Source organism: Chlorocebus sabaeus, chromosome 11 (assembly GCF_047675955.1).
Source record: "Chlorocebus sabaeus isolate Y175 chromosome 11, mChlSab1.0.hap1, whole genome shotgun sequence".
NCBI classification, from domain to species: Eukaryota; Metazoa; Chordata; class Mammalia; order Primates; family Cercopithecidae; genus Chlorocebus; species Chlorocebus sabaeus.
The window spans coordinates 3,260,205-3,287,446 of record NC_132914.1 but is presented as its reverse complement, the minus strand read 5'-3'; the positions used below and the strand labels follow the sequence as shown (position 1 = coordinate 3,287,446).

General features: G+C 50.4%; 1 protein-coding gene across 6 annotated transcripts in view; it reads right to left on the bottom strand.

The window, feature by feature from the left end:
- TEAD4 (TEA domain transcription factor 4) overlaps positions 1-27,242 on the bottom strand; it is an 85,693-nt gene that overhangs the window by 50,115 nt on the left and 8,336 nt on the right. The window lies entirely within an intron of this gene.

Genomic DNA, 27,242 nt, shown 5'->3' with positions numbered 1-27,242 from the left:
ACCATGACACTCCAGCCTGGGCGACAGAGTGAGACCATATGACCCAACATCTGGGTATATACCCAAAAACACGGAAAGCAGGGTCTCAAAGAGATATGTGCACACTCATGTTCATGGTGGCATTATTCACAAGAGTCAAAAGGTAGAAACAACCCAAATGTCCATCAATGGATGAATGGATGAACAAAATGGGTCTATACTTACAGCAAAATATAAGCTTTAAAAAGGAAGACAACCTGGACATGTGCTGCAGCACAGCACTCTGTTTGGGGCCAGAGTCTCCTGATTAGGACATTACGCTGAGTGAAATACGCCAGTTACAAAACAACCCAAACACGACATGGTTCCACTGACGAGGTATCTAAAGCAGTCACATTAGGCCAGGCACAGTGGCTCATGCCTATAATCCCGGCACTTTGGGAGGCTGAGGCAGGAGGATCCCTTGAGCCCAGGAGTTTCAGACCAGTCTAGTCAGTATAGGGGGACCCCATCTCTACAAAAAATTAATTAAAAAAAAATGACCCAGGTGTGCTGGCTCACACCTATAGTCCCAGCTACTCCGGAGGGTGAGCAGGGAGAATCCCTTGAGCCTGGGAAGTCAAGGCTGCAGTGAGCCATGATTGTGCCACTGCAGTCTAGCCTGGGTGACAGAGCAAGGCTGTCTCAAAATAAATAAATACAATACAATAAAAATAAAGTAGTTGGCAGGGTGCAGTGGCTCCCAGCGCTTAGGGAGGCTGAGGCAGGAAGATCATTTGAGTCCAGGAGTCAGCAAGACTTCATCTTTACTAAAAATGTTAAAAAAAAAAAAAAAAAAAGTTTTTAAGTGGTCAAACTAATAGAAACAGAGTAGAATGGTGGTTACCAGGGGCTGGTGGGAGAAAGAAACAGAGACTTGTGACTTGAGGGGTAGAGTTTCGGTTTTGCACGATGAAGAAGTTTCTGGAGATCTGCCGCACAGCAACGTGAATATACTTAACACTACCAACCTGGATACTTAAAAAGGGTTAGGATGGTAAATTTTGTGGTCTTTTTTACCACAATGAAAAATTTTAAAAAATGCATATACAATATAATATAGGTCACTGTTCTCTTGTTCCCTTCCCGACTCAGGCTCTGTCTAAAAGAAACAGTCTGGGCAGCTCCTCACACACTGGTGCAATGGCAGGATTGACTTTCTGGTGCCTCTGGGGGCTCATGGCCACAACCCCGCCTTCTCCTAACATGAGACAAATCCAGTGATGTCTCGGCTCCAACCATCCAAGCTGTAAGCTTCCAGACACAGTTCTCAGGGGTTTATGAAAGAGCAGGACATACTAGTCATCTTAAGGCAGTTTTTGGGTTATGAGTACCAGATGGGAACCACGTACCTCCCATAGCCCTCCCAGAGCCCCCAACTTCTCCCCATCCCAGCCACTGAGTCCACTTGTAAAGGAGGACCTCACCCCACCACACACATTGCCCGTCCCTTCTCCCTGACCAGCCTTGAGGAGCAATGCAGTCCAGCAGCCCAAACCCAGGCTGGGGGTCTAAACCCCTGAGTTCACCACTTCCACCTCGGACCCTCTAAAGTGAGACCTCCCAGAGCGTTTCTTGCTTATCACTCCCCTCCATACCCTCAAACCCCTCATCTCCCACCCACGGCCTGTGAGAAGGACAATGTCCTTCACAGAGAGGCACTGTGAGGATGGGGGTGAGGGTCGAGGGAAGGGAGGGGCTGAGTGTGGGAGGCACATCCCAGGAGGAGAGGTCAAAAGGAGCTTGGCAAAGCAGCTGGCGCAGACATGCAGTAGGAAAGAGGTTACAGCCACTGATTCTTAAAGCAGGAACTGGCCGGGCACAGTGGCTCACGCCTATAATCACAGCACTTTGGGAGGCCAAGGCGGGTGGATCCCCTGAGGTCAGGAGTTCGAGACCACCCTGGCCAACACGGCGAAACCCTGTCTCTACTAAAAATAAAAAAATGAGCCAGGCATGGTGGCAGGTGCCTGTAATCCCAGCTACTCAGGAGGCTAAGGCCAGAGAATCACTTGAACCCGGGAGGCAGAGGTTGCAGTGAGCCAAGATGGTGCCACCACACTCCAGCCTGGGCAGCAGAGCGAGACTCCATCGCAAGAAAAAAAAAAAAAAAAAAAAAAAGGCAGGAACCCCCCCCCCGCCCATGGAAACCTAAGCCTGCTCCTTCAGCTTGCTGAAAAGGGCACTGAGGCCCAAAGGCCTAAGGACGCGCCCAAGGTCGCGCAGTGAGACCAAGGTGAAGGCCAAGGTCTTATTCTCAGCCCTTCAGAGTCACTGGCCTTTTTAGTGTAACAAGTATCGTCTGTGGTCTCTGTGGCTGTTAAAGTCAGTTTTCATTAGATTTGTCTGGGGGCAGAGTCACTTGATCAGTAATAAACAAGCTTATTCTCTTACCAGAAATTCTGGTCTTGACTCTATTCTAAACATGAAAACATTTTTCCATACTTACAAAATAAATGTCTTTTTTTTTTTTTGTCGGGGGACGGAGTCTTCCTCTCTCACTCAGGCTGGTGGGCAGTGGTGCAATCTCGGCTCACTGTAACCTCCGTCTCCCAAGTTCAAGCAATTCTCCCACCTCAGCCTGCGGAGTAGCTGGGATTACAGGCACACATCACCACACCCAGCTGATTTTTGTATTTTTAGTAGAGACGGGGTTTCGCCACATTGGCCAGGCTGGTCTCAAATTCCTGACCTCAGGTGATCCATCCACCTCGGCCTCCCAAAGTGCTGAAATTACAGGCGTGAGCCATCATGCCCGGCCCAAAACAAACTACTTGAAAGAGTTGTCAACTTTAATTTCTGGCAATATAGTAGATAAGATGATTTTAAAACTCTCACTCTATAAATAAATTTAGAAACAACTGAGCAAAGCTCCCTTAGTAATGAGGAAGCTGGCTTTTTATTTTTCATCACTTTAAATTTTTACATTTCTTTTTATTTTTTAGAGACAGAGTCTTGCTCTGTCGCCCAGGCTGAAGCACACTGGCAAGATCATAGCTTAGTACAGCACTGAACTCATGGGTTTAAGAGATCCTCCTGCCTCAACCTCCTGAGTAGCTGGGACTCTAGTCACACACCACCATGCCTGGCTAATTATTTATTTATTGTAGAGATTATGTATTTACTGTAGAGGTCTCACTATGTTGCCTAGGCTGGTCTTGAACTTCCAGCCTCAAGCAACTCTCCCTCCTTGGCCTCCCATGGAGGCAGCCACCATGCCTGGCCACAACTGGGTTATAATGGCTGCTCAGAGATGAGACCTTAGACTGGAGAGATGCAGAGAAGCTGAAACTGGGAACTATACCTACATCCTCAGAGAACCAGTAGAACACTGACAAAATGTGACAGTGAAGATTCTCTGGGCCAGGCATTCTCCGGGCCAGGCGAAGTGGCTCATGTCTATAATCCCACTACTTTGGGAGGCTGAGGCGGGAGGATCATTTGAGGTCAGCAGTTCAAGACCAGGCTGGCCAACATGGCAAACCTCATCTCTACTAAATATACAAAAATTAGCTTGGCACGGTGGCACATGCCTATAATCCCAGCCACTCAGGAGGCTGAAGCAAGAGAATGACTTGAACCTGGGAGGCAGAGGCTGCAGTGAGCTGAGATCGCGCCACTGCACTCCAGCCTAGGCAACAGAGACTCCATCTCAAAAACAAAAACAAAAACAAACAAACAAAAAAAGATTCTCTGTCTTAGCCTAAATTCTAGATATAAAAAAGAATTCTTATAATAAAAAAGAATTTGTAACCAAGGGCCTACCCTTTAATGGATTTGAAATTTGAATTTTATATCGCTTAGTAACCTCCAGTCAATTCTTAAAAATAAACAGTGGTCCCAGGCGGAAAATCTCTGAAGAGATTATGTTTAAATGATTACTGACCTAAATAAGGAATTGCAAATATGGGAAAGAACAAGATATTATCAAAAATACAAAGTAGGTTGGAAAAAGAACTACATCAAACATTTAAAAATAAACATTTTAGTCACTGATTTTAAAAACTCAATGGTTGGGATTAACAAGTTAGATACAGCTAGATAAAGAAGTAACGATCTGGAAGACAGAGCTGAGGAAATTACCCAGATGTATTGTTTAAATGACAGTAAAGAGCAAGGAGAACAGAATAAGCAATTCAACATCAGAATTCCAGAAAAAGAGAACACAGAAAATAAATAAAGTAGAGCAACATTGGAAGAGATAATAGCAGGCAATTTTCCAGATTAATAGAAGAGATGACTCCAATAATTCAGGAACCATGCTGAATCCTAACCAGGATAAATTCATATAAAAGGAACACATAACATAGGGACACTGCAGAATACCCAAAACAGAGATCTTTAAAGCATGGAGAATGAAAAAGGGCAGATTATCTAGAAAGGAAGGACTATTAAACTGATATTGAACTTCTTGGCCTGGTGTGGTGGGTCATGTCTGTAATCCCAGCACTTTGGGATGCCAAGGCAGGTGGATCGCTTGAGGTCAGGAGTTTGAGATCAGCCTGGGCAACACAGTGAGACCCCTGTCTCTACTAAAAATACAAAAATTAGCTGGGTGTGGTGGCACATGCCTGTAATCCCAGCTACTTGGGAGGCTGAGGCATGAGAATCGCTTGAACCCAGGAGGTAGAGGTTGCAGTGAGCCCACATTGCGCCACTGCACTCCAGCCTGGGTGACAGAGGGAGATTCTGTCTCCAAAACAACAACAACAACAACAAACTGATAGCAAACTTCATAACAGTAACACTAGAAGACTCAATATAACATCACCATACTGTTAAAATATCTGTTAATCTTGAATTTAAAACCCAAACAAAAAATCATTCAAGAGTGAAGACTAAACAGAGGCATTTTGAGACAAAAATAGATAATTTACCAATCAAAAAGCCTCACTGAGAAAAACAGGGCTGGGCATGGTGGCTCAGACCTATCATCTCAGCACTTTGGGAGGCCAAGAGGCAGGAGGATTGCTTGAAGCCAGGAGATCCCACAGGGTGGGGGCTGGGTTCCGTAGGACTGCCTCCCACTTCTGATGCCAATCCCATGCCCTGGGTTGTTCTACCTGTGCTTCTGACCCACTAGCTATAGATGAGGTTCCTACAATCCTCTTCTTAGGATCAATTAACCTGCCAGGGTAACTCACAGAACTCAGAGAAACACCCTCTACCTTTACCAGTTTATTATAAAGGATCTCACAAAGGATAGAGACACATAGGGCAAGACACGTGGGAAGGCTGGAGAAGCTTCCATGTTCCCTCCTGGGTAAGCCACCCTTCAGGTCCCTCCACATGTTCAGCTTTCTGGAAGCTCCTCAAACCCAGTCCTTCTAGGTGTCCATGGTGGCTTCATTACATAGGCATGATTGATTAAACCATTGGCCATTGGTGATCAACTTGACCTTCAGCCCCTCTCAGCTCCCTGAGGTTGGAGGGTGTGGCTGAAAGTTCCACCCCTCTAATCCCACCCTTGGTCTTTCTGGAGTCTGGTCCCATCCTGAAGCTACCTAGGGGCTGCAAGCCCTAAATCGACTCATTAGCACACAAAAAGACACATCATTTTGAAGATTGCAAGGATTTTAGGCGTTGTATGGCACGAAATTGAATGAAGTCCCAATATATCTTTTTTTTTTTTTTTTTTTTTGAGCTTTTTTTTGGCCCAGGCTGGAGTGCAGTGGTGCAATATGGGCTCACTGCAACCTCCACCTCCCAGGTTCAAGCAATTCTCCTGCCTCAGCCTCCAGAGTAGCTGGGATTACAGGCACCTGCCACCTCGCCCAGCTAATTTTTTTGTATTTTTAGTAGGGACAGGGTTTCGCCATGTTGGCCAGGCTGGTCTCAAACTCTTGACCTCTGGTGATCTGCCCTCCTGGCTTCCCAAAGGGCTGGGATTGCAGGCATGAGCCACCGCGCCCGGCTGGCATGTCTCTATTTTTAACAACAAAGTTAAAAAGTAAAAAAACAGCCAAGGCAGGTGGATCACAAGGTCAGGAGCTCGAGACCAGCCTGGCCAATATGCTGAAACCCCGTCTCTACTAAAAATACAAAAATTAGCCGGGCATGGTGATACATACCTGTAATCCCAGCTACTCCAGAGGCTGAGGCAGGAGAATTGCTTAAACCCAGGTGGAGGTTGCAGTGAGCCAAGATTGTGCCACTGCACTCCAGCCTGGGGGACAGAGTGAGACTCCGTCTCAAAAAAAAAAAAGATTTTGTAAACAAAAGAAAAAGGCTTATACAATAAAGATACAAATTAAGAAGATATTTTTGTACAGCTGTACCATGTGTTTGCGTTTTTTTGTTTTGTTTTGTTTTGTTTTGTTTTTGAGATGGAGTCTTGCTCTGTCACCCAGGCTGGAGTGCAGTGGCACGATCTCGGCTCACTGCAAGCTCTGCCTCCCGGGTTCACGCCATTCTCCTGCCTCAGACTCCCGAGTTGCTGGGATTACAGGTGCCTGCCACCACGCCTGGCTAATTTTTTTGTATTTTTAGTAGAGACGGGGTTTCACTGTGTTAGCCAGGATGGTCTGGATCTCCTGACCTTGTGATCTGCCCGCCTCGGCCTCCCAAAGTGCTGGGATTACTGGCGCGAGGTGTTTGCGTTTTAAGCTAAGTGTTACTATAAAAGAATCAAAAAATCAAGGAGTTTAAAAAGTAAAAAAGTTATAGAAAGCCAAGGTTCATATATTCTTGAAGAAAAAAACATTTTAAATACATTTAGTGTAGCCTAAGTATCTGTTTTTATAAAGTCTACAGTAATGTCCTAGTGTACAGTGGTATACAGTAAAGCCGACAGTAGTGTACATTGACTCACCACTCGCTCTGACTCACCCAGAGCAGCTTCCAGTCCTGCCAGCTCCATTCATGGTGTACACCATACAGGTGTGCCATTAATTATCTTTTATATTTTACTTTCACTGTACTTTTTCCTTGTTTAGGTATGTTGAGATATACAAATACTAACACAGTTACCATTGTGTTATAGTTGCCTATAGAACTGAGTATAGTCACGTGCTGTACAGATTTCTAGCCCAGGAGCAACAGCTTGTACCATACAGCCCGGGTGTGTCGTCGGCTATACCATCTAGGTTTGTGTAACGACGCTCTATTATGTTTGCACAAGGATGAAATCACCAAGAGACACATTTCTCAGGAGGCATCCCCTTCGTGAAGCAGCACATGACTATGTTTTGACTTTTCCTTCTTATTAATAGCTCCCACATCTAATTAATGACCACATCCTGTCCTTCTGTCGCCTAAATGTCTCCTAAATCTACTCTATCTCACAGCCCTAATCCAAGCTTCCACCAACGCACATCTGGATGACTCTGGCAACCCCATTCAGGCTCCATAATCTCTTCACTCCAGCCAGAGTGATTTTTCTAAAATGCAAACCTGATCATACGATGCCGCTACCTAAAAATTTTCAATGCCTTTTCTTTGCTCTTAAGATAACGCCACACACTCCATGATGGGATTTTCTAGCGCTTGCATCTGCTGATCCCTGTTCTCCGGCCATACCTTCCGCCCACAGGCACCACCCTCTGTACTTCCTTCTTTGCACCCACCAAATCACCCCCCAACATGCTAGGCTTTCTCCACTCCTGGTGGAAGTGCCACCTGAAACTTCCCTTTCCTTGTTCACCTGACCAACTCTTGCTCAGCCTTAAGGTCCAGCCACATGTCACTTCCTCTGGGAAGATGACTCCAACCTTAGCAGACTCCTGCCTTTCCATATCCAGCCCCCGTCTCCCAGTAAGCACCGGTCTCCACCATCCTTTACACACCATGGGGACAGGGACAGCTGTCTTCCTCTGTAGTCCTCGGCACACTGCAGAGCTGATGAACACAGAACGAACAAACGAAGGGATATTTGTTAAGTGTTATTGTGGAATAATGGTTTCTCTGTGGGGAGAACAGATTGCTCTGTGCTTAGTTTTGGGAAACAAAAGAAACCTCAGGAAATATCTGGATTTTGGTATACCAGAAAAAGAGCTTGAATCGTGCATAAATCCCTTTTCGGCTTATTTTGGAGGCTTGTAGAATGGAAGTGTGATGTATGGGAAGCAAGAGCCTGGCTTTGGTTCCAGTTCTATCACTAACTGCGCAACCACAGACAAACCACCTTATTTCTCTGGGCCTCATTTTGCTCATCTGTAAAACAAGGAGGATGCCCTCACTGGGATCCAGGGTCCTTTCTGTGCTAGCATATCTGTGGTTCACACTCCCTCCCCAGATCCTGGAAGTCTCCAGTGGCCTCTAAAAGTACTTTGCACACTTTCACGTGTGGCTCTGCTCAGAAGGCTGGGGAACTGATCCATCCTAAAGGGCTGTCCCGCAGAAGAGATGACATAGTGAGATGTCATCTAGTGTAGGACCTGACACAGTCAGTGCTCATAAGAGCTATTTCTGGCCAGGCACGGTGGCTCACGCCTGTAATCCCAGCACTTTGGGAGGCCAAGACGGGCGGATCACAAGGTCAGGAGATGGAGACTATCCTGGTTAACATGGTGAAACCCCGTGTCTACTAAAAATACAAAAAATTAGCCGGGTGTGGTGGCGGCGCCTGTAGTCCCAGCTACTCAGGAAGCTGAGGCAGGAGAATGGCGTGAACCCAGGAGGCGGAGCTTGCAGTGAGACGAGATCACGCCACTGCACTCCAGCCTGGGAGACAGAGCGAGACTCCGTCTCAAAAAACAAACAAACAAACAAAAAGCTATTTCTTACTGTCTTCATTATTATTGAGCCATAAACAATGCCAAGTGGAAAGTCTCAAGCCCTAATGCCTAATATTAATACTTAATTAATTAATCATTTTAATACCTGAGGCCTCTTAGGTCCTGGTTGTAGCCTAGATTTTCTTCTGGACCTGACACTAAGTACAGATGGATGCCCTGAGTCAGGTGGAGCGAGCGGTGGAGGCCAGGATGTCAGGAGATGGAAAGAAGGGCTGCCACCTCCCTCACCCCACCTGATCCCTCCTATGGTCTCTGGGCCCTGCTCCTTGTCAGAATTCCCCTTCCTTCGCCCAGGCTGAGCTGGACTGGCCTGGTGAAGCGGGTACCATCAGTGCCTGCAGAAGGTGGGCCTAGGGCAGCCCAGCAAAACACACACGTGGGGAGAACCAAAGACTCCTAATGCCAGACCCTGCCCCACGAGTGGGGTTTTCTGAGGACCTGCACTCCATGTCCCCAGGATTGGGTCTGTCCCAGGAAAAGCAGGGCAGCAGGTCATCCAAGGCCCTGGGCCACAGAATTGTTACCGAAATGGAGTTGCTTCCAGCCCGATGTGTCCCTGGTGCTCCAGGTTCACAGCCGAGCTTCTCCTATCTGCCCCCGGCCCACGTCCCGTCCCGGGGCTGGCAGCTGCCTCCCGCCACCAGGCAAACCTCCCACGCAGCGCCCTGCCCTGAGGCTCATGGAATGGGGTAAGCCAGCACCAGCCTCCTCCTCCTTCCCCAAGTGCTCCACAGTGACCCAGAAGGGCCTGCCAGGGGAGAGCCGGAGGCGGGGGACAGATGGCATCATGGAGCTGGGCCATGCGCTGTGAACAGAGGAGTAAAAATAATCCCAGACTTGGTTCTCAGGGCTCAGCCCAGGAGCCTCTACTCTGCCTCAGCCCCACCCTAAAGCTACAGGGTAGCCCCCAGGGCAACCTCAGACCAGCAGGTTGTTCCACCCTCGGGCCCACAGGTGCTAATTACTCAGGAATTTCCAGAAGGATCAGGAATGTATGGGCTTTTATTAAGATCTCCCTAATACTCAGAACAGTAAGCTCCTCCAAAAACACTTTCAGGACAGGAAGAGAATCAGGATGCGAAGTTCCAAACGCAGAGGCCAAGCCTCAGGGAGGGCAAAAGACCTGCCCTGAGAAAAGGCAGAACCAGACCCCAGGCCAACCTGACATCCTCTCCCCAGCCCCGTCCTCTCCCCTCTCCCCAGTCCCGTCCCCTCCCCAGTCCCGTCCATCTCCCCAGTTCCGCCCATCTCCCCTCTCCCCAGTCCCGTCCATCTCCCCAGTCCCGTCCATCTTCCCTCTCCCCAGTCCCGTCCATCTCCCCAGTCCCGTCCATCTCCCCTCTCCCCAGCCCCGTCCATCTCCCCAGTCCCGTCCATCTCCCCTCTCCCCAGTCCCGTCCATCTCCCCAGTCCCGTCCATCTCCCCTCTCCCCAGTCCCATCCATCTCCCCTCTCCCCAGCCCCATCCATCTCCCCTCTCCCCAGCCCCATCCATCTCCCCTCTCCCCAGCCCCATCCATCTCCCCTCTCCCCAGTCCCGTCCATCTCCCCTCTCCCCAGCCCCGTCCATCTCCCCAGTCCCGTCCATCTCCCCTCTCCCCAGTCCCGTCCATCTCCCCAGCCCCGTCCATCTCCCCTCTCCCCAGCCCCGTCCATCTCCCCAGTCCCGTCCATCTCCCCAGCCCCATCCATCTCCCCTCTCCCCAGCCCCGTCCATCTCCCCTCTCCCCAGTCCCGTCCATCTCCCCTCTCCCCAGCCCCGTCCATCTCCCCTCTCCCCAGTCCCATCCATCTCCCCTCTCCCCAGCCCCGTCCATCTCCCCAGTCCCGTCCATCTCCCCTCTCCCCAGCCCCGTCCATCTCCCCAGTCCTGTCCATCTCCCCTCTCCCCAGTCCCGTCCATCTCCCCAGTCCCGTCCATCTCCCCTCTCCCCAGTCCCGTCCACCTCCCCTCTCCCCAGCCCCGTCCATCTCCCCAGTCCCGTCCATCTCCCCTCTCCCCAGCCCCGTCCATCTCCCCAGTCCCGTCCATCTCCCCTCTCCCCAGCCCCGTCCATCTCCCCTCTCCCCAGCCCCGTCCATCTCCCCTCTCCCCAGTCCCGTCCATCTCCCCTCTCCCCAGTCCCGTCCATCCCCCCAGTCCCGTCCATCTCCCCTCTTCCCAGTCCCGTCCATCCCCCCAGTCCCGTCCATCTCCCCTCTCCCCAGTCCCGTCCATCCCCCAAGTCCCGTCCATCTCCCCAGTCCCGTCCATCTCCCCAGTCCCGTCCATCTCCCCTCTCCCCAGTCCCGTCCATCTCCCCAGTCCTGTCCATCTCCCCTCTCCCCAGTCCTGTCCATCTCCCCTCTCCCCAGTCCCGTCCATCCCCCCAGTCCCGTCCATCTCCCCTCTCCCCAGTCCCGTCCATCCCCCCAGTCCCGTCCATCTCCCCTCTCCCCAGTCCCGTCCATCCCCCCAGTCCCGTCCATCTCCCCTCTCCCCAGTCCCGTCCATCCCCCCAGTCCCGTCCATCTCCCCTCTCCCCAGTCCCGTCCATCTCCCCAGTCCCGTCCATCTCCCCTCTCCCCAGCCCCGTCCATCTCCCCAGTCCCGTCCATCTCCCCAGTCCCGTCCATCTCCCCTCTCCCCAGTCCTGTCCATCTCCCCTCTCCCCAGTCCCGTCCATCTCCCCAGTCCCGTCCATCCCCCCAGTCCCGTCCATCTCCCCTCTCCCCAGCCCCGTCCATCTCCCCAGTCCCATCCATCTCCCCTCTCCCCAGTCCCGTCCATCTCCCCTCTCCCCAGCCCCGTCCATCTCCCCTCTCCCCAGTCCCGTCCATCTCCCCTCTCCCCAGCCCCGTCCATCTCCCCTCTCCCCAGCCCCGTCCATCTCCCCAGCCCCGTCCATCTCCCCTCTCCCCAGTCCCGTCCATCTCCCCTCTCCCCAGCCCCGTCCATCTCCCCTCTCCCCAGTCCCATCCATCTCCCCTCTCCCCAGCCCCGTCCATCTCCCCTCTCCCCAACCCCGTCCATCTCCCCAGTCCCGTCCATCTCCCCAGTCCCGTCCATCTCCCCAGTCCCGTCCATCTCCCCAGTTCCATCCATCTCCCCAGTCCCGTCCATCTCCCCAATCCTGTCCTCTCCCCAATCCCATCCTCTCCCCAGTCCCATCCTCTCCCCAGTCCCGTCCATCTCACGCTCCCAGAGCCCTCCTTTCAGAGCCTTCTGTGGCCACTGTGATCCCTAAGCCCCTCACAACTCCTCCAGGCTCTAGAGCTGTGACCGAGAATTCAGAAGAAAACATCCTGACTTTGGGGGCCACCGGGCTTCATCTCTCAAAACAAGAAATGAAGAAGTCTCTTCATTTTAAGAGATTTCATCTCTTAAAATAAGACAGGGAAAGAGGAGCAGCAGACCCCAGCCTTCTTCCAGGCTCATCCTCACTGCCCTGTAGCACCCCTGGGCTCCTCACCATCTCCTGAGCCCCAAGTCTATTCCTACTGCTTCCCTGCTTAGGGTGGGCCTCAGTACTAATTTAATTCCTGTCAACAGTCCATCAACAAACTCTTGAGACGCCCCCTCCACCCTGAAGAGTTCCCTGAGTCCCAGTTCCCAGAGGTCCCTGAGCTGCTACACTGATTGCCTGAATGTGCAGTGTTACTCTGGCCCATCAGTTGTCTGTCTTCCATGCTAACTAAGCTTGGAAACTCAGGAGCTAGGAGACAGAGAGAGGAGGCCAGGGGACCTGGGGGGGGGAAGAAAAACCTGTCCTGCAGGCAGTGCCGGGTGGGCTGTGCTGCCTCCTCACACAGTGCCAGCCTCTGTGCACTGGGCAGGGGACCCTGCAGGACGGATACAGACAGCCCAGCCCTTGTGGGAGGCCTGAGTGTCAAAGAGGTGCCCAGGACACTGAGGGACACACGCTTTACTACTTTAACACTAGGAGGTGCCAGTTTCGAATGCCCACTCTGCGCCAGGCACTGGGCAAAGCACTTGATGACATCTTCCTCCAGTCCTGCCCCCATCCCCTTGAGGTAGCTGCACTGCCCCATTTGGCAGGTGAAGACGCGGAGGCTCCTCAAGGGGAAGTGCTGTGTCCCAGCCCAAAGTCAGTAAGAGTCAAGGTTCAGTCTGTGGCTCTGAAGCCCTTCCCCACTGCAAGCTGCCTCTTGCCCAGCATGATGCTGCTTTTTTTTTTTTTTTGAGATGGAGTTTTGCTCTTGACCTCAGATCATCCGCCCACCTCACCCTCCCAAAGTGCTGGGATTACAGGCGTGAGCCACTGCGCCCGGCCATGATGCTTCTTTGACCTATTTTGCCAACACTTTTTTTTTTTTTTTTAAATTGAGACAAAGTCTTTCTCTGTCCCAGGCTGGAGTATACCAGCCCAGGCTGGAGTACAGTGGAGCGATACAGGCTCAATGCAACCTCCCCTTCCTACCTAGGTTCAAGAGATTCTCTTGCCTCAGCCTCCTGAGCAGCTGGAATTAGAGGTGTACACCACCACGCCCAGCTAATTTTTGTTTTTTGTTTTGTTTTGTTTTTTTTTGAGACGGAGTCTCGCTCTGTCGCCCAGGCTGGAGTGCAGTGGCCGGATCTCAGCTCACTACAAGCTCCGCCTCCCGGGTTTACGCCGTTCTCCTGCCTCAGCCTCCCGAGTAGCTGGGACTACAGGCGCCCGCCACCTCGCCCGGCTAATTTTTTGTATTTTTTAGTAGAGACGGGGTTTCACCGTGTTAGCCAGGATGGTCTTGATCACCTGACCTCGTGATCCACCCGTCTCGGCCTCCCAAAGTGCTGGGATTACAGGCTTGAGCCACCGCGCCCAGCCTAATTTTTGTATTTTTAGTAGAGGTGGGGTTTCACCATGTTGGCCAGACTGGTCTCGAGCTCCTGACCTCAAGTGATCCGGCCGCCTCAGCCTCCTAAAGTGCTGGATTACAGGTGTGAGCCACCACGTCCGGCCTATTTTGCCAACACTTCTGTCGGCAATAGGAAGGTGGATGATCTGACTGCAGCATGAGGGATGCAAGTTAGACGTGCAGAGTAGGAGGGAGGGGTAGCCTGGATTGGCAGGCTAAGGGGAGCTAGAGAAGTTTCTCTCTGCAGACATGAAGACTTCCTGGTCTCTTTCTTCGCATGGACCCCACTGTTCCCACAGCCTCCAGTGAAGGTCCCAGCTGAGAGGCAGGGTTCCCAGGGTTTGTGTGAGGAAAGAATCGCAGGGGAGAAAACTGCCCTCCAATGCACAAGTGAGGAGACTAAGGCCCTGAGAGGTGAAGTGACTTGTCTAAGACCACAAAAGCCATTAAAACTGGGACTAGAACTACATCTCAGGCCTGCGCTTTTCTGCCACACAATTCCGACCTCCATGACTGAAACTGGACGCCTGTCAATGAGCACAGGAGAGGGCTTGTTCCCAGGGAGGAGAGGAACAGGCTCCCCTGCCAGAAAGACCTCTCCCTGCTGATTCTCATGCCTAAATGCCTAACACCTCAGCACGGGTCCTTGTGCCCTTCATTCACTCACTGTTCACTGGGCATGTACTATACGCCAGGCATTGGCCACTGCTCTGGTATAAATGTGCCCCTCAAAGTTCGTGGGTTAAAAACTTAATCACCTTTGGCTGGGCGCGGTGGCTCACGCCTGTAATCCCTGCACTTTGGGAGGCCGAGACGGGCGGATTACGAGGTCAGGAGATCCAGACCATCCTGGCTAACACGGTGAAACCCCATCTCTACCAAAAATACAAAAAAAATTAGCCAGGCATAGTGGCGGGCGCCTGTAGTCCCAGCTACTCGGGAGGCTGAAGCAGGAGAATGGCGTGAACCCAGGAGGCGGAGCTTGCAGATCGCGCCACTGCACTCCAGCCTGGGCGACAGAGCGAGACTCCTTCTTTTAAAAAAAAACAACAACAACAAAAACTTAATCTCCAACACAAGAATGTTGGGAGATGGAGCCTTTAAGATGTGATTGGGTCATGTGGGCTCTGCCTTCCTGAATGGATGGATGCTGTCATCTCAGGAGGAAAGGAGGGAGAGTCATCTATGGAGATACAAGTACAGTCAATCCTCATTAATCACAGAATAGTCACAGATTTTATATTTACAAGTTTGCCAACTTGCTAAAATTTCTAACCCCCAGATCACTGCTCCCAGCACTTTCACAGTCATTCACGGACATGTGTGCACTGAGAAGCCACAGATTCTCACTGCCTGACACGCGCTCCCAGCTGAGGTCGGCGACGCTGCAGTTTGTCTACCTGGGTCAGTTCTCCTGCTGTAAGCAAGTGTCTTGTTCTGGGTCTATTTAGGGCTATGACTTCCGCACTTTTGTGGGTGGTTTTGCTCCTTCAAGTGGCCCCAAGCATAGTGCAGAAGTGCTGTCTACTGTTTCTAAGCAAAGAATGTCAAAAGGCACCAGGAGAATCAAAAGGGGAAGCAGCGCAAATGTCCATCAATAGAGGAATGCATAAACAAAATGTGGTGCATCCACGTAATAGAATATGATTCAGCCTTAAAAAGCAATGAAATGGCCGGGCACGGTGGCTGATGCCTGTAATCCCAGCACTTTGGGAGGCCGAGGCAGGCAGATCACCTGAGGTCAGGAGTTCGAGACCAGCCTGACCAACAAGGTGAAACCCTGTCTCTACTAAAAACACAAAAATTAGCCAGGCATGGTGGCAGGTGCCTATAATCCCAGCTACTTGGGAGGTTGAGGCACAAGAATCACTTGAACCAGGGAGGAGGAGGTTGCAGTGAGCTGAGATCACACTACTGCACTCCAGCCTGGGCAACAGAGTGAGACTCCATCTCAAAAAAAAAAAAAAAAAAAAAGGAATGAAATTCTGACATAGGCTACAACATTGATGAACCTTAAGGACACTGTGCTAAGTAAAACAAGCCAGCCATGAAAGGACAAATCTCATTCGATTCCACTTCCATGAGGTACCAAGAATATGCAAATTCATAGAGAGAGCCAAAGAGAGACTATCCGGAGCTGGGGATGGGGCAATGGGGAATTTCATTCATAACATTAACAATCATTGTCGAGTGCCGTGGCTCACACCTGTAATCCCAGCACTCTGGGAGGCCAAGGCGGGGGGATCACCTGAGGTCAGAAGTTCGAGACCAGCCTGGCCAACATGGTGAACCCTTGTCTCTACTAAAAATACAAAAATTAGCCAGGAGTGGTGGTGCAGGCCTGTAGTCCCAGCTACTCAGGAGGCTGAGGCAGGAGAATCGCTTGAACCCCAGAGGCAGTGAGCCAAGATTGCACCACTGCACTCCAGCCTGGGCGATAAAGTGAGACTCCCTCTCAAAAAAAAAAAAAAAAAGACAAAAAAACAGGCAGTTACTGTTTAATGGGTACAGAATTTCAGTTTGGGAAGACGAAAAAGTCCTGGAGATGGAAGCAGGAGACCACAGCACAACTGCGAATGCCCTTAATGCCACTGAACTGCACATTTAGAGTTCAAATGGCAAATTTTATGATACATATATTTCACCAAAAAAACGGTTTAAAGTGCAAGAGGAGATAGAAGACAAAAAGAAGAGGGCAGAGAAGGAAAAAAGGGACTTCAGGGGACCTGGGCCCAAAATACAAGAGACAAAGGAAAGGGCCTGGTTACAGCTGGAAAGGAAAAGAGGACAGGAGAGTCCCCATGTCACAGGCAGGTGAGTCCCTAGGGATGGAAGGAAAGGGAATGGTGGAGAAGGAAAGAACCCAGCAGAGAAATGGATTGGGCTGGGCTAGGCTGGGCCAGGCCGTGTACTCAATTAGAAACAAACAGACCCCACTGTGATTTCTTCGGAAGGGCCAGGGCCTGCTGGAGGCCAGAAAAGGGCCCTTTTCAGAAAACAAGACCAAGAAAACCTAGCTGTCCCGGGGCCTGAGCTCCCATCACTGGAGTCCCTTCCTCATGTTGAACAGTGCCCCTTCCTCTCCTGAAATGCAGCAGTTCTCAGGGAAAGGCCACATGAAGTCTGGGACACATTAAAGATGCCTCAAAGTCCTGTGACCTGAGTTAAACCTGCCTCTCACCAGCCACGTTGCACAGCTGTTCAGAAACTTACTGAACCTCCCCCAAAGCTTGTTTCATCACCTGTCAAACGGGGATGAGCATTCCTGCCTGCAGAGCCACTGAGGACTGAGAAAAGCAAGCAAAGCCCCTGCAAGGCAACGCACGGCAGCACCATCCCCGGCCATCCTTTGGTGTGAGGCCTTCGTCACACCCGGCTTCAGGACGGGACGGGAATGCGGAGCGGGTGAGAGGAGGAGAGGCTCCACAGTCCTTCCCAGGCCATGGAGATGTTGGAACAAAAGTCAGAGAGCTGGACCCCTTGAGCAATGCCTAGTCAAAAGAGAGAGGGTATAATCCCAGCACTTTGGGAGGCCGAGACGGGCGGATCACGAGGTCAGGAGATCGAGACCATCCTGGCTAACACGGTGAAACCCCGTCTCCACTAAAAAATACAAAAAACTAGCCGGGCGAGGTGGCGGGCGCCTGTAGTCCCAGCTACTCGGGAGGCTGAGGCAGGAGAATGGCTTAAACCTGGGAGGCGGAGCTTGCAGTGAGCTGAGATCCGGCCACTGCACTCCAGCCTGGGCAAGACTCCGTCTAAAAAAAAAAAAAAAAAAAAGAAAGAGAGGGAAAAGGTGATAAGGGGGAAAGGGAGAGAGAGCAGGAAGGGGAGAGAGAAAGAGAGAGACAGAGACAGAGAGACAGATAGAAGCGCCATGGGGCAGAGATTTAGCGTTTGGGCTCTTGACTCAGATGCCTGAGCTCAATCCTGGCCCAGCCTCACAGGGACCTGGGAGTCCTGAGCAAGCTACTCGACCTCTCTAAGCCTCAGTGTCCTCCCAACCACTGAAGAGGCACCAATGCAATCTCAATCTCCCCAAAGAACTGCTGTGAGGATTGAATCCCATCATGTCCATGAGACAGGAGCACAGAGCCCGGCCCAAAAAGGGGCTCCTCACACATTCTCTGTCATTGCCCTGTAGTCATCACGAAGGGTGATGGAGGGCGGGATGGAGAAGAAGGAGCAGGAGGCCTGCAGGCTAGCAAGAGGGGAGGTAATAAGTAGGTGGAGATGGCCTGGGATGCAGGCCAGCCGGGAGGAGTCTCCAGTGGGAGGGGCAGCTCAGAGAGCAATGGAGGGAGATAAGATTCCTAAATGCAGCAGGCCCAGCTCAGGCCCAACCCAAGCAGTCTCTTCCCACCCAGCCCCCAGGCCTGGGCAGCAGTGGGGTGGTGAGTACAGGCCTGGCCCCAGCATCCCATCTCCTCAGCTCTCAGGGAGGTGGAAGCTGAGACCTCACCGCCCCCCCAACCACCCTTTCCGCGTCAGGGGCGTGGGTATCTGCAGGCCCCACCCAACACGTGCAGGAAGTGGGTCAAGGCAAGTGGTGAACAAAGCCCTTGCCCCTGGCCTCCCCTCAGCCTCTGGACTGTGATGAACAGTCCAGAAGCTGTGATGAAACAGGTTTAGTTCCAGAACAGCGCCCGGCCCAGAGGCCCCTGGAAACAGGCACCCAGAGGAAGGCCCATTCGCTTCCAAGCGCAGCTTCGCCACAGATTCGCGGTGCCTCTTGAGCCAGTCACTTTCCCTCTCTGGGCCTCAGTGCCTTCATTTGCAAAAACAAAAGGTGGGGTAATGTAATATTAATCAGCAAAAAAAAAAAAAGAAAAAAGAAAAGAAATGAGCTGGCCAGGCGTGGAGGCTCACGCCTGTAATCCCAGAACTTTGGGAGGCTGAGGCGGGCGGATCGTCTGAGGTCGGGAATTCAAGACCAGCCTGGCCAACATGGTGAAACCCTGTGTCTACTAAAAATACAAAAATTAGCCGGGCGTGGTGGCACATGCCTGTAATCCCAGCTACTCGGGAGGCTGAGGCAGGAGAATCACTTGAACCCGGGAGGCGGAGGTTGCAGTGAGCCGAGATGGTGCCACTGCACTCCAGGCTGGATGACTGAGTGAGACTTTGTCTCAAAAAAAAAAAAAAAAAAAAAAAAGAAATGAGCTATGAAGACATGGAGGAAATTCAAATGCGTATTACTAAGTGAGAGAAGCCAATCTGAAAAGGCCACATAGTGTATGATTCCAACCATATGACATTCTAGAAAAGGCAAAACTACAGAGACAGTCAGAAGATTAATGGTTGCCAGAAGTGGGAAGGAGGGATGAACAAACGGAACCTGGAGGATCTGGGGAACAGTGACACTATTCTGCATGACACTGTAATGGTGGGTACACGTTATTACCATGTGGCAAAACCCATAGAGTGGACAACACCAAGAGGGATCCCTAATGCGAACTATGGACTAAAATAACGTGCAGGCCGGGCGCGGTGGCTCACGCCTGTAATCTCAGCACTTTGGGAGGCCGACGCGGGCGAATCACCTGAGGTCAGGAGTTCAAGACCAGCTTGACCAACATGGAGAAACCCTGTCTCTATTAAAAATACAAAATTAGCCGGGTCTCTATTAAAAATACAAAATTAGCCGGGTCTCTATTAAAAATACAAAATTAGCCGGGTCTCTATTAAAAATACAAAATTAGCTGGGCATGGTGGTGCATGCCTATAATCCCAGCTATTTGAGAGGCTGAGGCAGGAAAATTGCTTGAATCCAGGAGGCAGAGGTTGCAGTGAGCAGAGATCGCGCCATTGCACCCCAACCTGGGCAACAAGAGGGAGACTCCGTCTCAAATAATAGTAATAATAATAACAATGTGCCAATATTGGCTCATTAACTGCAACAAACGTACATCAATTGCAACAAATGCAAGATATTAAGACTAGGAGAAACTGGGGGCAGGGCAAGAATGTACCTACGGGAACTCTGTACTTTCTGCTCAAGTTTTCTGTAAACCCCAAACTACTCAAAATTATAATCTTTTTTGTTTTTAAAGGTTGAGAGTAAGACTATCTCCTCGGGGCCTTTCTTCTAGAATAAAGCAAAAGCTGCCATGACAGGGATACTAAAAAATAAATAAATGGCCGGGCGCAGTGGCTCAAGCCTGTAATCCCAGCACTTTGGGAGGCAGAGACGGGCAGATCACGAGGTCAGGAGATCGAGGCCATCCTGGCTAACACGGTGAAACCCTGTCTCTACTAAAAAATACGAAAAAAAAACTAGCCAGGTGAGGTGGCGGCGCCTGTAGTCCCAGCTACTCGAGGGTGGCTGAGGCAGAACAGCGTGAACCCGGGAGGCGGAGCTTGCAGTGAGCTGAGATCCGGCCACTGCACTCCAGCCTGGGCAACAGAGCGAGACTCCGTCTCAAAATAAATAAATAAATAAAAATAAAAACAAACAAATAAATAAATACAAAATTTAAAAAGTAAAATAAAGCAAAAGTTATGAAAATACAGAACTTGATAGGCAAAAGTACTGAACCAAACCAGTTGGCTTCACTTTAAGTAGGCGTGTCCTAGGAAAATGCAGATCTGAAAATATTAATAGATTTAGCCCGGGAGTAACTAACAGAAGCACTTGCCCTGGAATCCCATCAAAGCCAGCACACTTGTTTCCTCAGCCTCGGGGGTGGGTTTGCCCTCAATCAGCTGCTGTCTCAAAGAGAGGCAGGAGGGTCCCACCCTGCCAGAACCCAAGGGTCAACCCAAACCAGGTGTCCAAGCAGCACAGGCACCCTGGGTGGGGCCTCAGTGCACGCCCTGCCCAGGGAGGAGGAGCCAGGCAGAAGAGGGAGTCTCTACATCAGGGAACGCCTTCCAGGACCCAGAGCCTCAGGGAGCCACAGGGCATCCTGGAGGCAGCGAGGCAGTAGGAGCTCCAGGAAAGTAGGACTCTTCAGCTCTGCCCTGCTCTCCAGCCCTATGGCCTAAGCACCTCTAGAAAAGCACCTGCAGCCCCGGGGGAAGAATGAAGACTCGAGCATCTGGACTGGGCCACAGCTCTGAGGACACAGGAACAGGTGGGGTTAGAATGAGCTTGGACAAGAGGTGGGAGGTGGCATCCATCCTGGCCTTGGTCATTTTTCACAGAAGTCTTCTGTCCCAGAGCCACCCTGCCTGGTCAGGGATAGGAAGGAAGATTATGATGTTTCAGATATTCTGTTAATAGCTCAAAGCCGGACGGGCACGGTGGCTCATGCCTGTAATCCCAGCACTTTGGGAGGCCAAGGCAGGTGGATCGCCTGAGGTCAAGAGTTCGAGACCAACCTGGCCAACATGGCGAGACCCCCCATCTCTACTAAAACTACAAAAATTAGCCAGGCGTGGTGACTCAAGCCTGTAATTCCAGCTACTCAGGAGGGTAAGGCATCTTGAACCTGGGAGGCGGAGGCTGCAGTGAGCCAAGATCGTGCCACTACACTCCAGTCTGGGCGACAGAATGAGACTGCGTCTCAAAAAAAAAGAAAAAAGAAAAGAAAAATAGCTGGAAGCCTTCACTCAGACCCTACGCTGAGGTTACCATCCCAGAGAACCCACCCTGACCCAGAAAACTCACCCCCACTGACTCTCTCTTGCACCAGCCACACACCCAGTGCCTTACTCCTGTAGGCTTGACGGTTACCGCACCTCCCATTCCAGAGGGCACGGTCATCCGGTTTGGAAACAAGGCCATGGAAGTGGTTGAAATGTAGGCTGGACATGAACATTTGTTTTTCTGGATGGGACCAGCCCAGCCTGACCCAGCAGGCCATTCGCAGCAGACCAGGTGCAGCCCACCAGGCAGGAAGGATGCCTGGCAAACCAAACTTCCCACCTGTGCCTCTCATTCTGAACCATGCTCTATGCCAGGAACAGAGCTTCTTGGACTCCTCTTTTTCATAGGTCATTCTCTAGGTGTACCCCACTTCTCATTCCTGGTCCCATCTTGCACTCTGAGAAAGGCCACAGTTCAGGACACCAGACTCTTGCCTCACTTTCGTCGTTCCTCACTCCCATCCTCTTCTGAAGATTTTCTCCATATATTAATTTTCTCCAAACATCTGTAAATCCCATATCTGACTGTCCTGACAAACAACCTGTATCCAGAATGTTAAAGAACTCTCAGAACAACAGCTGGGTACGGTAGCACACACCCACAACTGTGGGAGGCCGAGGCGGGTGGATTGCTTGAGCCAGGAGTTCAAGACCAGCCTAGGTAATGTGGCAAAACCCCATCTCTACAAGAAGTACAAAAATAAGCCAGGCGTGGTGGCATGTGCCCGTGGTCCCCACTACCCAGGAAGCTGAGGTGGGAGGGACACTTAAGCCTGGGCGGTCAAGGCTGCAGTGAGCTATGACCTTGCTGAGTGAAAGAAGCAAAGACGCAAAGAGCTACGTAACTGCAGGATTCCATTTGTGAGACATTCTTGAAAGGCAAAATTACAGGAATGAACAGATCAGTGTGGCCAGGGGATGGCATGAGCGGAACGGGGAGGGATGACCTCCAAGGGGCCACTGCATGACGGAACTGTTCGGGGGATGGAACTGTCTTGTACCTTGATGGTGGCGGTGAAAACACATTCTGTGCATTCGTCAACACTTACTATTTACCAAAAACAGTGTATTTTGCTGTATGTATGTTAAAAATAAATTTAGGGGAAGATTCACTCTATTTTATGGAATGAGATGTTATTCTACAGACGCAATGGCTCACGCCTGTAATCCCAGCACTTTGGGAGGCCGAGGTGGGCAGATCACCTGAGGTTGGAAGTTCGAGACCAGCCCGACCAATAGGGAGAAACCCTGTCTCTACTAAAAGTACAAAAAATTAGCTGGGCATGGTGGTGCATGCCTGTAATCCCAACTACTCGGGAGGCTGAGGCAGGGGAATTGCTTGAACCCAGGAGGCAGAGGTTGCAGAGAGCCGAGATTGCACCACTGTACTCCAGCCTGGGCAACAAGAGCGAAACTCCATCTCAAAAAGAAAAAAAAAAAAAAAGAAATGCTACCTGATTCTAAATAAATAAACAAATGTAAAATAAGACCTTCTTATCCTGCCCAAGAGGGTCAAGGTCAAACCCACTCTGTTCATAAAGCCACTTGACCAGCTGTGGTGGCTCACACCTGTAATCCAAGCACTCTGGGGGTCCAAGGCAGGAGGATGGCTTGAGCCCAGGAGTTTGAGACCAGCCTGGGTAACACAGTGAGATCCCATCTCTAGAAATAATTTTTTAAAAATTAGCCAGGTGTGGTGGCACACGCCTGTGGTCCCAGCTACTCGGGAGGCTGAGGCAGGAGGATTGCTCGAGTCCAGGAGGTCACGGCTGAAGGGAGCTGTGATCACACCACCACACTCCAGCCTGGGTGGCAGAGTGAGACTCTGTGGCTCACGCCTATAATCCCAGCACTTTGGGAGGCTGAGGCCAGGGGATCGCTTGAGGTCAGGAGTTCGAGACCAGACTGGCCAACATGGTGAAACCCCGTCCCTACTGAAAATGCAAAAAAACAGCTGGGCATCATGACATGTGCCTGTAATCTCAACTATTTGGGAGGCTGGGGCAGGAGAATCACTTGAACCTGGGAGGCGGAGGTTGTAGTGAGCTGTGATCGTGCCACTGCACTCCAACCTGGGTGACACATGAGACTTCACGTCAGAAAAAAAAAAAAAAGAAGAAAATGTAAAAATAAAACCCGCAAAAAACATAATACCCACTTATCTCCCCTCCTCTCATCACTTCATGACAATAGCCCTCAAATCACTACATTTCCTCTGTCTTCTCAAGGATATTTCTCTGTCTGTCTTCCTCTCTCTGTCTGCTTCCCTCTCTCTTACACGAATTCACATAGACATATACACGCTTGTCAAAACACCACCCATTCTCAAAGCCAGTTCAGCTGCCTCCTCCTCTTGGGACAGAATCAATCGTCCTTTACCAGGCACTGCCACATACGCTGCTTGTGCATGTTCTTTCACCTAGAAGCATCTTATCGCTAGCTTCACAGTCCATTTCCCTGCAAGCTCCGTGAGGACAGGAACCAGGGCTTCCAATCCATACTCCCGCCGCACCTAGCACAGTGCCAGGCACACCATGGGTACTGTGGCTGCTGTGGATTGGGCGAGGGCAGATGCAATCGGAGGGAGCTGATGCCAAGAGAGGAGAGCTGGCCGTGCTCTGAGGAGGTATGGGAGGCACTAGTACAGCTTATGTCTTCTCTTGCATAAGCAGCAACTATTGCTTCAACCTCCAAGTGCTAGAAGTGACCCCACCTCTCATTCCAACATGAGGTCATGCAATTTATGATGGCGCATTTCCGAGGATGCTTTTGCTTCCTGCGTGCCACCCAGCGCAGTTCAAGCCCCGGGCAGACAGATGCTCAGGACGCACCTGCTGAGGGATGGGAACCTGTCTTGTCATCAGGATGCTGTCAGTTCTCACTTCCAGAAGGCAGGCGCTCTTTACAGCAACGAGTAGATTAGGATCTTCGGAGCTGAAGTCCGTTTCATTACGGAGAACTACCACCGTACGGGCACAGGCTGTCAGTAACTCCACAGGGCCACTCTACAATTGGGTTTTTCCACACACATCATCGACCCCTACCTCTCACAAATTCCAGTGTCGATCGTTTTTAAGAACCATTTATAGGTCCTTAAGTTATTTGACAAACACTTACACAGTGGTTATTATGTGCCAGGGAAAGAACTAAGCACTTCACAGATAGTAACTCATTTAGTCTTCACACACACCATATGAGGTTGGTTCGATTAACCTTATTATCCCACCCAGGTGTTAAGTGGCAGAACAGAGATCCAACCAAGCCACACTATGCCAACCACGGCCACTAGCCCCACGTGGTTACTGAACACAAGAAACGTGGTTAGTCCAAACTGAGATGTGTTAAGTGTACGATACACACTACAGTTTTAAAGCTTTGTGTGAAAAAAAGGTAAACTATCTCACTGATACTTTTTACTACTGATTACATGTTAAAATAATAACATTGTAGACATAGGTTAAATAATATGTTATTACAATGCATTTGACCAGTTAATTTTTCCTTTCATTTTTCAAGAGACAGGGTTCTCGCTATGTTGCCCAGGCTGGTCTCAAACCCCTGGGCTCAAGCAATTCTCCCGCCTCAGCCTCCTGAGTGACTGGGACCATAGGCAAAAGTCTCTGCACCGAGCTCTTTTTACTTTTTAAATGTAGTTCCTAGGCTTACATTGTATTTCTACGGGACAGCACCACTCCGGAGTCTGCACTGACAGCCACTACTCTCTGGGGTTGTGGGGGGTCATCTTCCCCACCCTGCAGCCTCAGGGCGGGACCCAGATTCCGCTTGTTCCTAACACCGTGCTCACTTGGACAAAGATGACGGCAGCCACGCAATAATTCCCTCATCTCCCCATTCTGCTTCCTCTGACTGCTCGGACACTGCACCCTCGTCCCAAGCCTTGCCTCCAGCTCCAGGTGCAGCTTAGCGCTACCTCCCTGTGGCAGGAATCCCGAAGTGTCAAGGTGGGAAAATGTTTCACACATCATCTAATGGAACCCCCGTGTGCTGACATGTGGAGAAACTGAGGCCCAGGACCACAAAATCTTCGAGGAAGCAGTAGCCCTGGGGGTGACCTAGTCCAATTTCCCAAGCAGGGCAGAGACTCCTCCAAAGCGTCCCTAACAAGTTCTACATAATGAAACTCTATGTGCAGCAGTCCTTTGGTACCTGTGGGGGATTGGTTGCAAGGCCCCTAAGGATACTGAAATCCGAGGATGCTCAAGTCCCTCATAGAAAATGGTATAGTGTTTGCATATAACTTACGCACAACCTCCCATGAGCTTTACATCATTTCTAGATTACTTATCATACCTAACACAACGCACGAACATCACTTCATTTGCATGGACTCAATGCAGCTTTCAGTGAGCAGCAAATTCAAGTTTTGTTTTTTGGAACTCTGGAGTTTTTTCCCCTGAACACTGTCGATCCAGAGTTGGTCGAATCCATATGGAACCCACAGATACAGACGGCCGACTGTAGTTTTACGTGGTTCTACATAATGAAGTAATATACTTCAGGTCAGAAGGACCTTTGCTGCTGCTGCAAAGGGTGCCTACCTTCTAGAAGTGGGAAATGACAGCACCCAGATGCTGGGCGGGTTCTAAGTCCTCATCCAGCCTCTGTTAAGACACTCACAGGCCTGGCACAGTGGCTCATACCTGTAATCCCAGCACTTTAGGAGGCTGAAGCTGGAGGATCGCTTGAGGCAAGGAGTTTAAGACCAGCCTGGGCAAGATAAAGATAGCAAGACCTTGTCTCTACAAAAAGTTTTAAAAATTGGCAGGCCATGGTGGTGCATACCTGTCATCCCAGCTACTTGGGAGACTGAGGCGGGAGGACCATCTGAGCACAGGAGTTTGAGGCTATGGTGAACTATGATCACATCACTGCACTCCAGCCTGGGCAACACAGCAAGATCCTATCTATTAAAACAAAACAAAACAAAAAAACACCAACCTGGGAAACACAGAGAGATCCTGTCTCTATGAAAAATAAAAATTTAAAAAAAAAAAAAAAATGTTAGGCAGATGTGGCGTTCACCTGTGGTCCCAGCTACTGAGACCTGAATAGCTAAGAAAGCTGAGGTGGGAGGATCACTTGGGCCCGGGAGGTTAAGGCCACAGTGGGCTGTGATTGCAACACTGCACTCTAGCCTGGGTAACAGATAAGACCCTGTCTCACAAAAAAAAAAAAAAAAAAAAAAAAGACTGGGCACGGTGGCTCACGCCTGTAATCCCAGCACTTTGGGAGGCCGAGGCGGGCGGATCACCTGAGGTCCGGAGTTTGAGACCAGCCTGGCCAACATGGAGAAACTCCATCTCTACTAAAAATACAAAATTAGCCAGCCATGGTGGTGAATGCCTGTAATCCCAGCTACTCAGGAGACTGTGGCAGGAGAATCACTTGAACCCAGGAGGCGGAGGTTGCAGTGAGCTGAGATCGTGCCATTGTACTCCAGCCTGGGCAACAAGAGCAAAACTCTGTCTCAAAAAAGAAAAAAAAAAAGCCACATGTTTGAGATCAGATCACTGGTAAGGGAAGACCCATAAAAATGGCGAGCTCAATACTTAACAGCTCAGGATGTATAAACTTTCCAAAACCAGATGTGGCTTCCAATGCGGCCTGAGTGCCATAGAGCTTAGTGGGTTGAGGTTCCTTTGACACAGACCTTACCACAGCGCTGGCCCACACAGGCTTATGGTTTAATGGGGTAGTTTAAGAGTCAGACTGACCTGGGTACAAACTCCAACTACAGTAAAACTTCTACAGTGTCCCCTGTGTAAAGTAGAGGTTAAAAAACAAAACAAAGAAAACAAACCAACCAACCCTTTCTCACAGGGCTAAGAGGATGAAATGAGACGATGGAGGCAAAAATGTCTAGACTAATGGTCTAGCACCTAATAGGCACTAATATGTTCATTTCCCTCTGCCTTCCTTCTTCAGCCAAAAACCCCAGGCCTTTTCCCTCAACATGAATTAATAGTAAGTTCCACTTTATTCCAGACTTACATAATTAATGTTTTGAACTTAAATGCAGGATTTTACACTTAGACC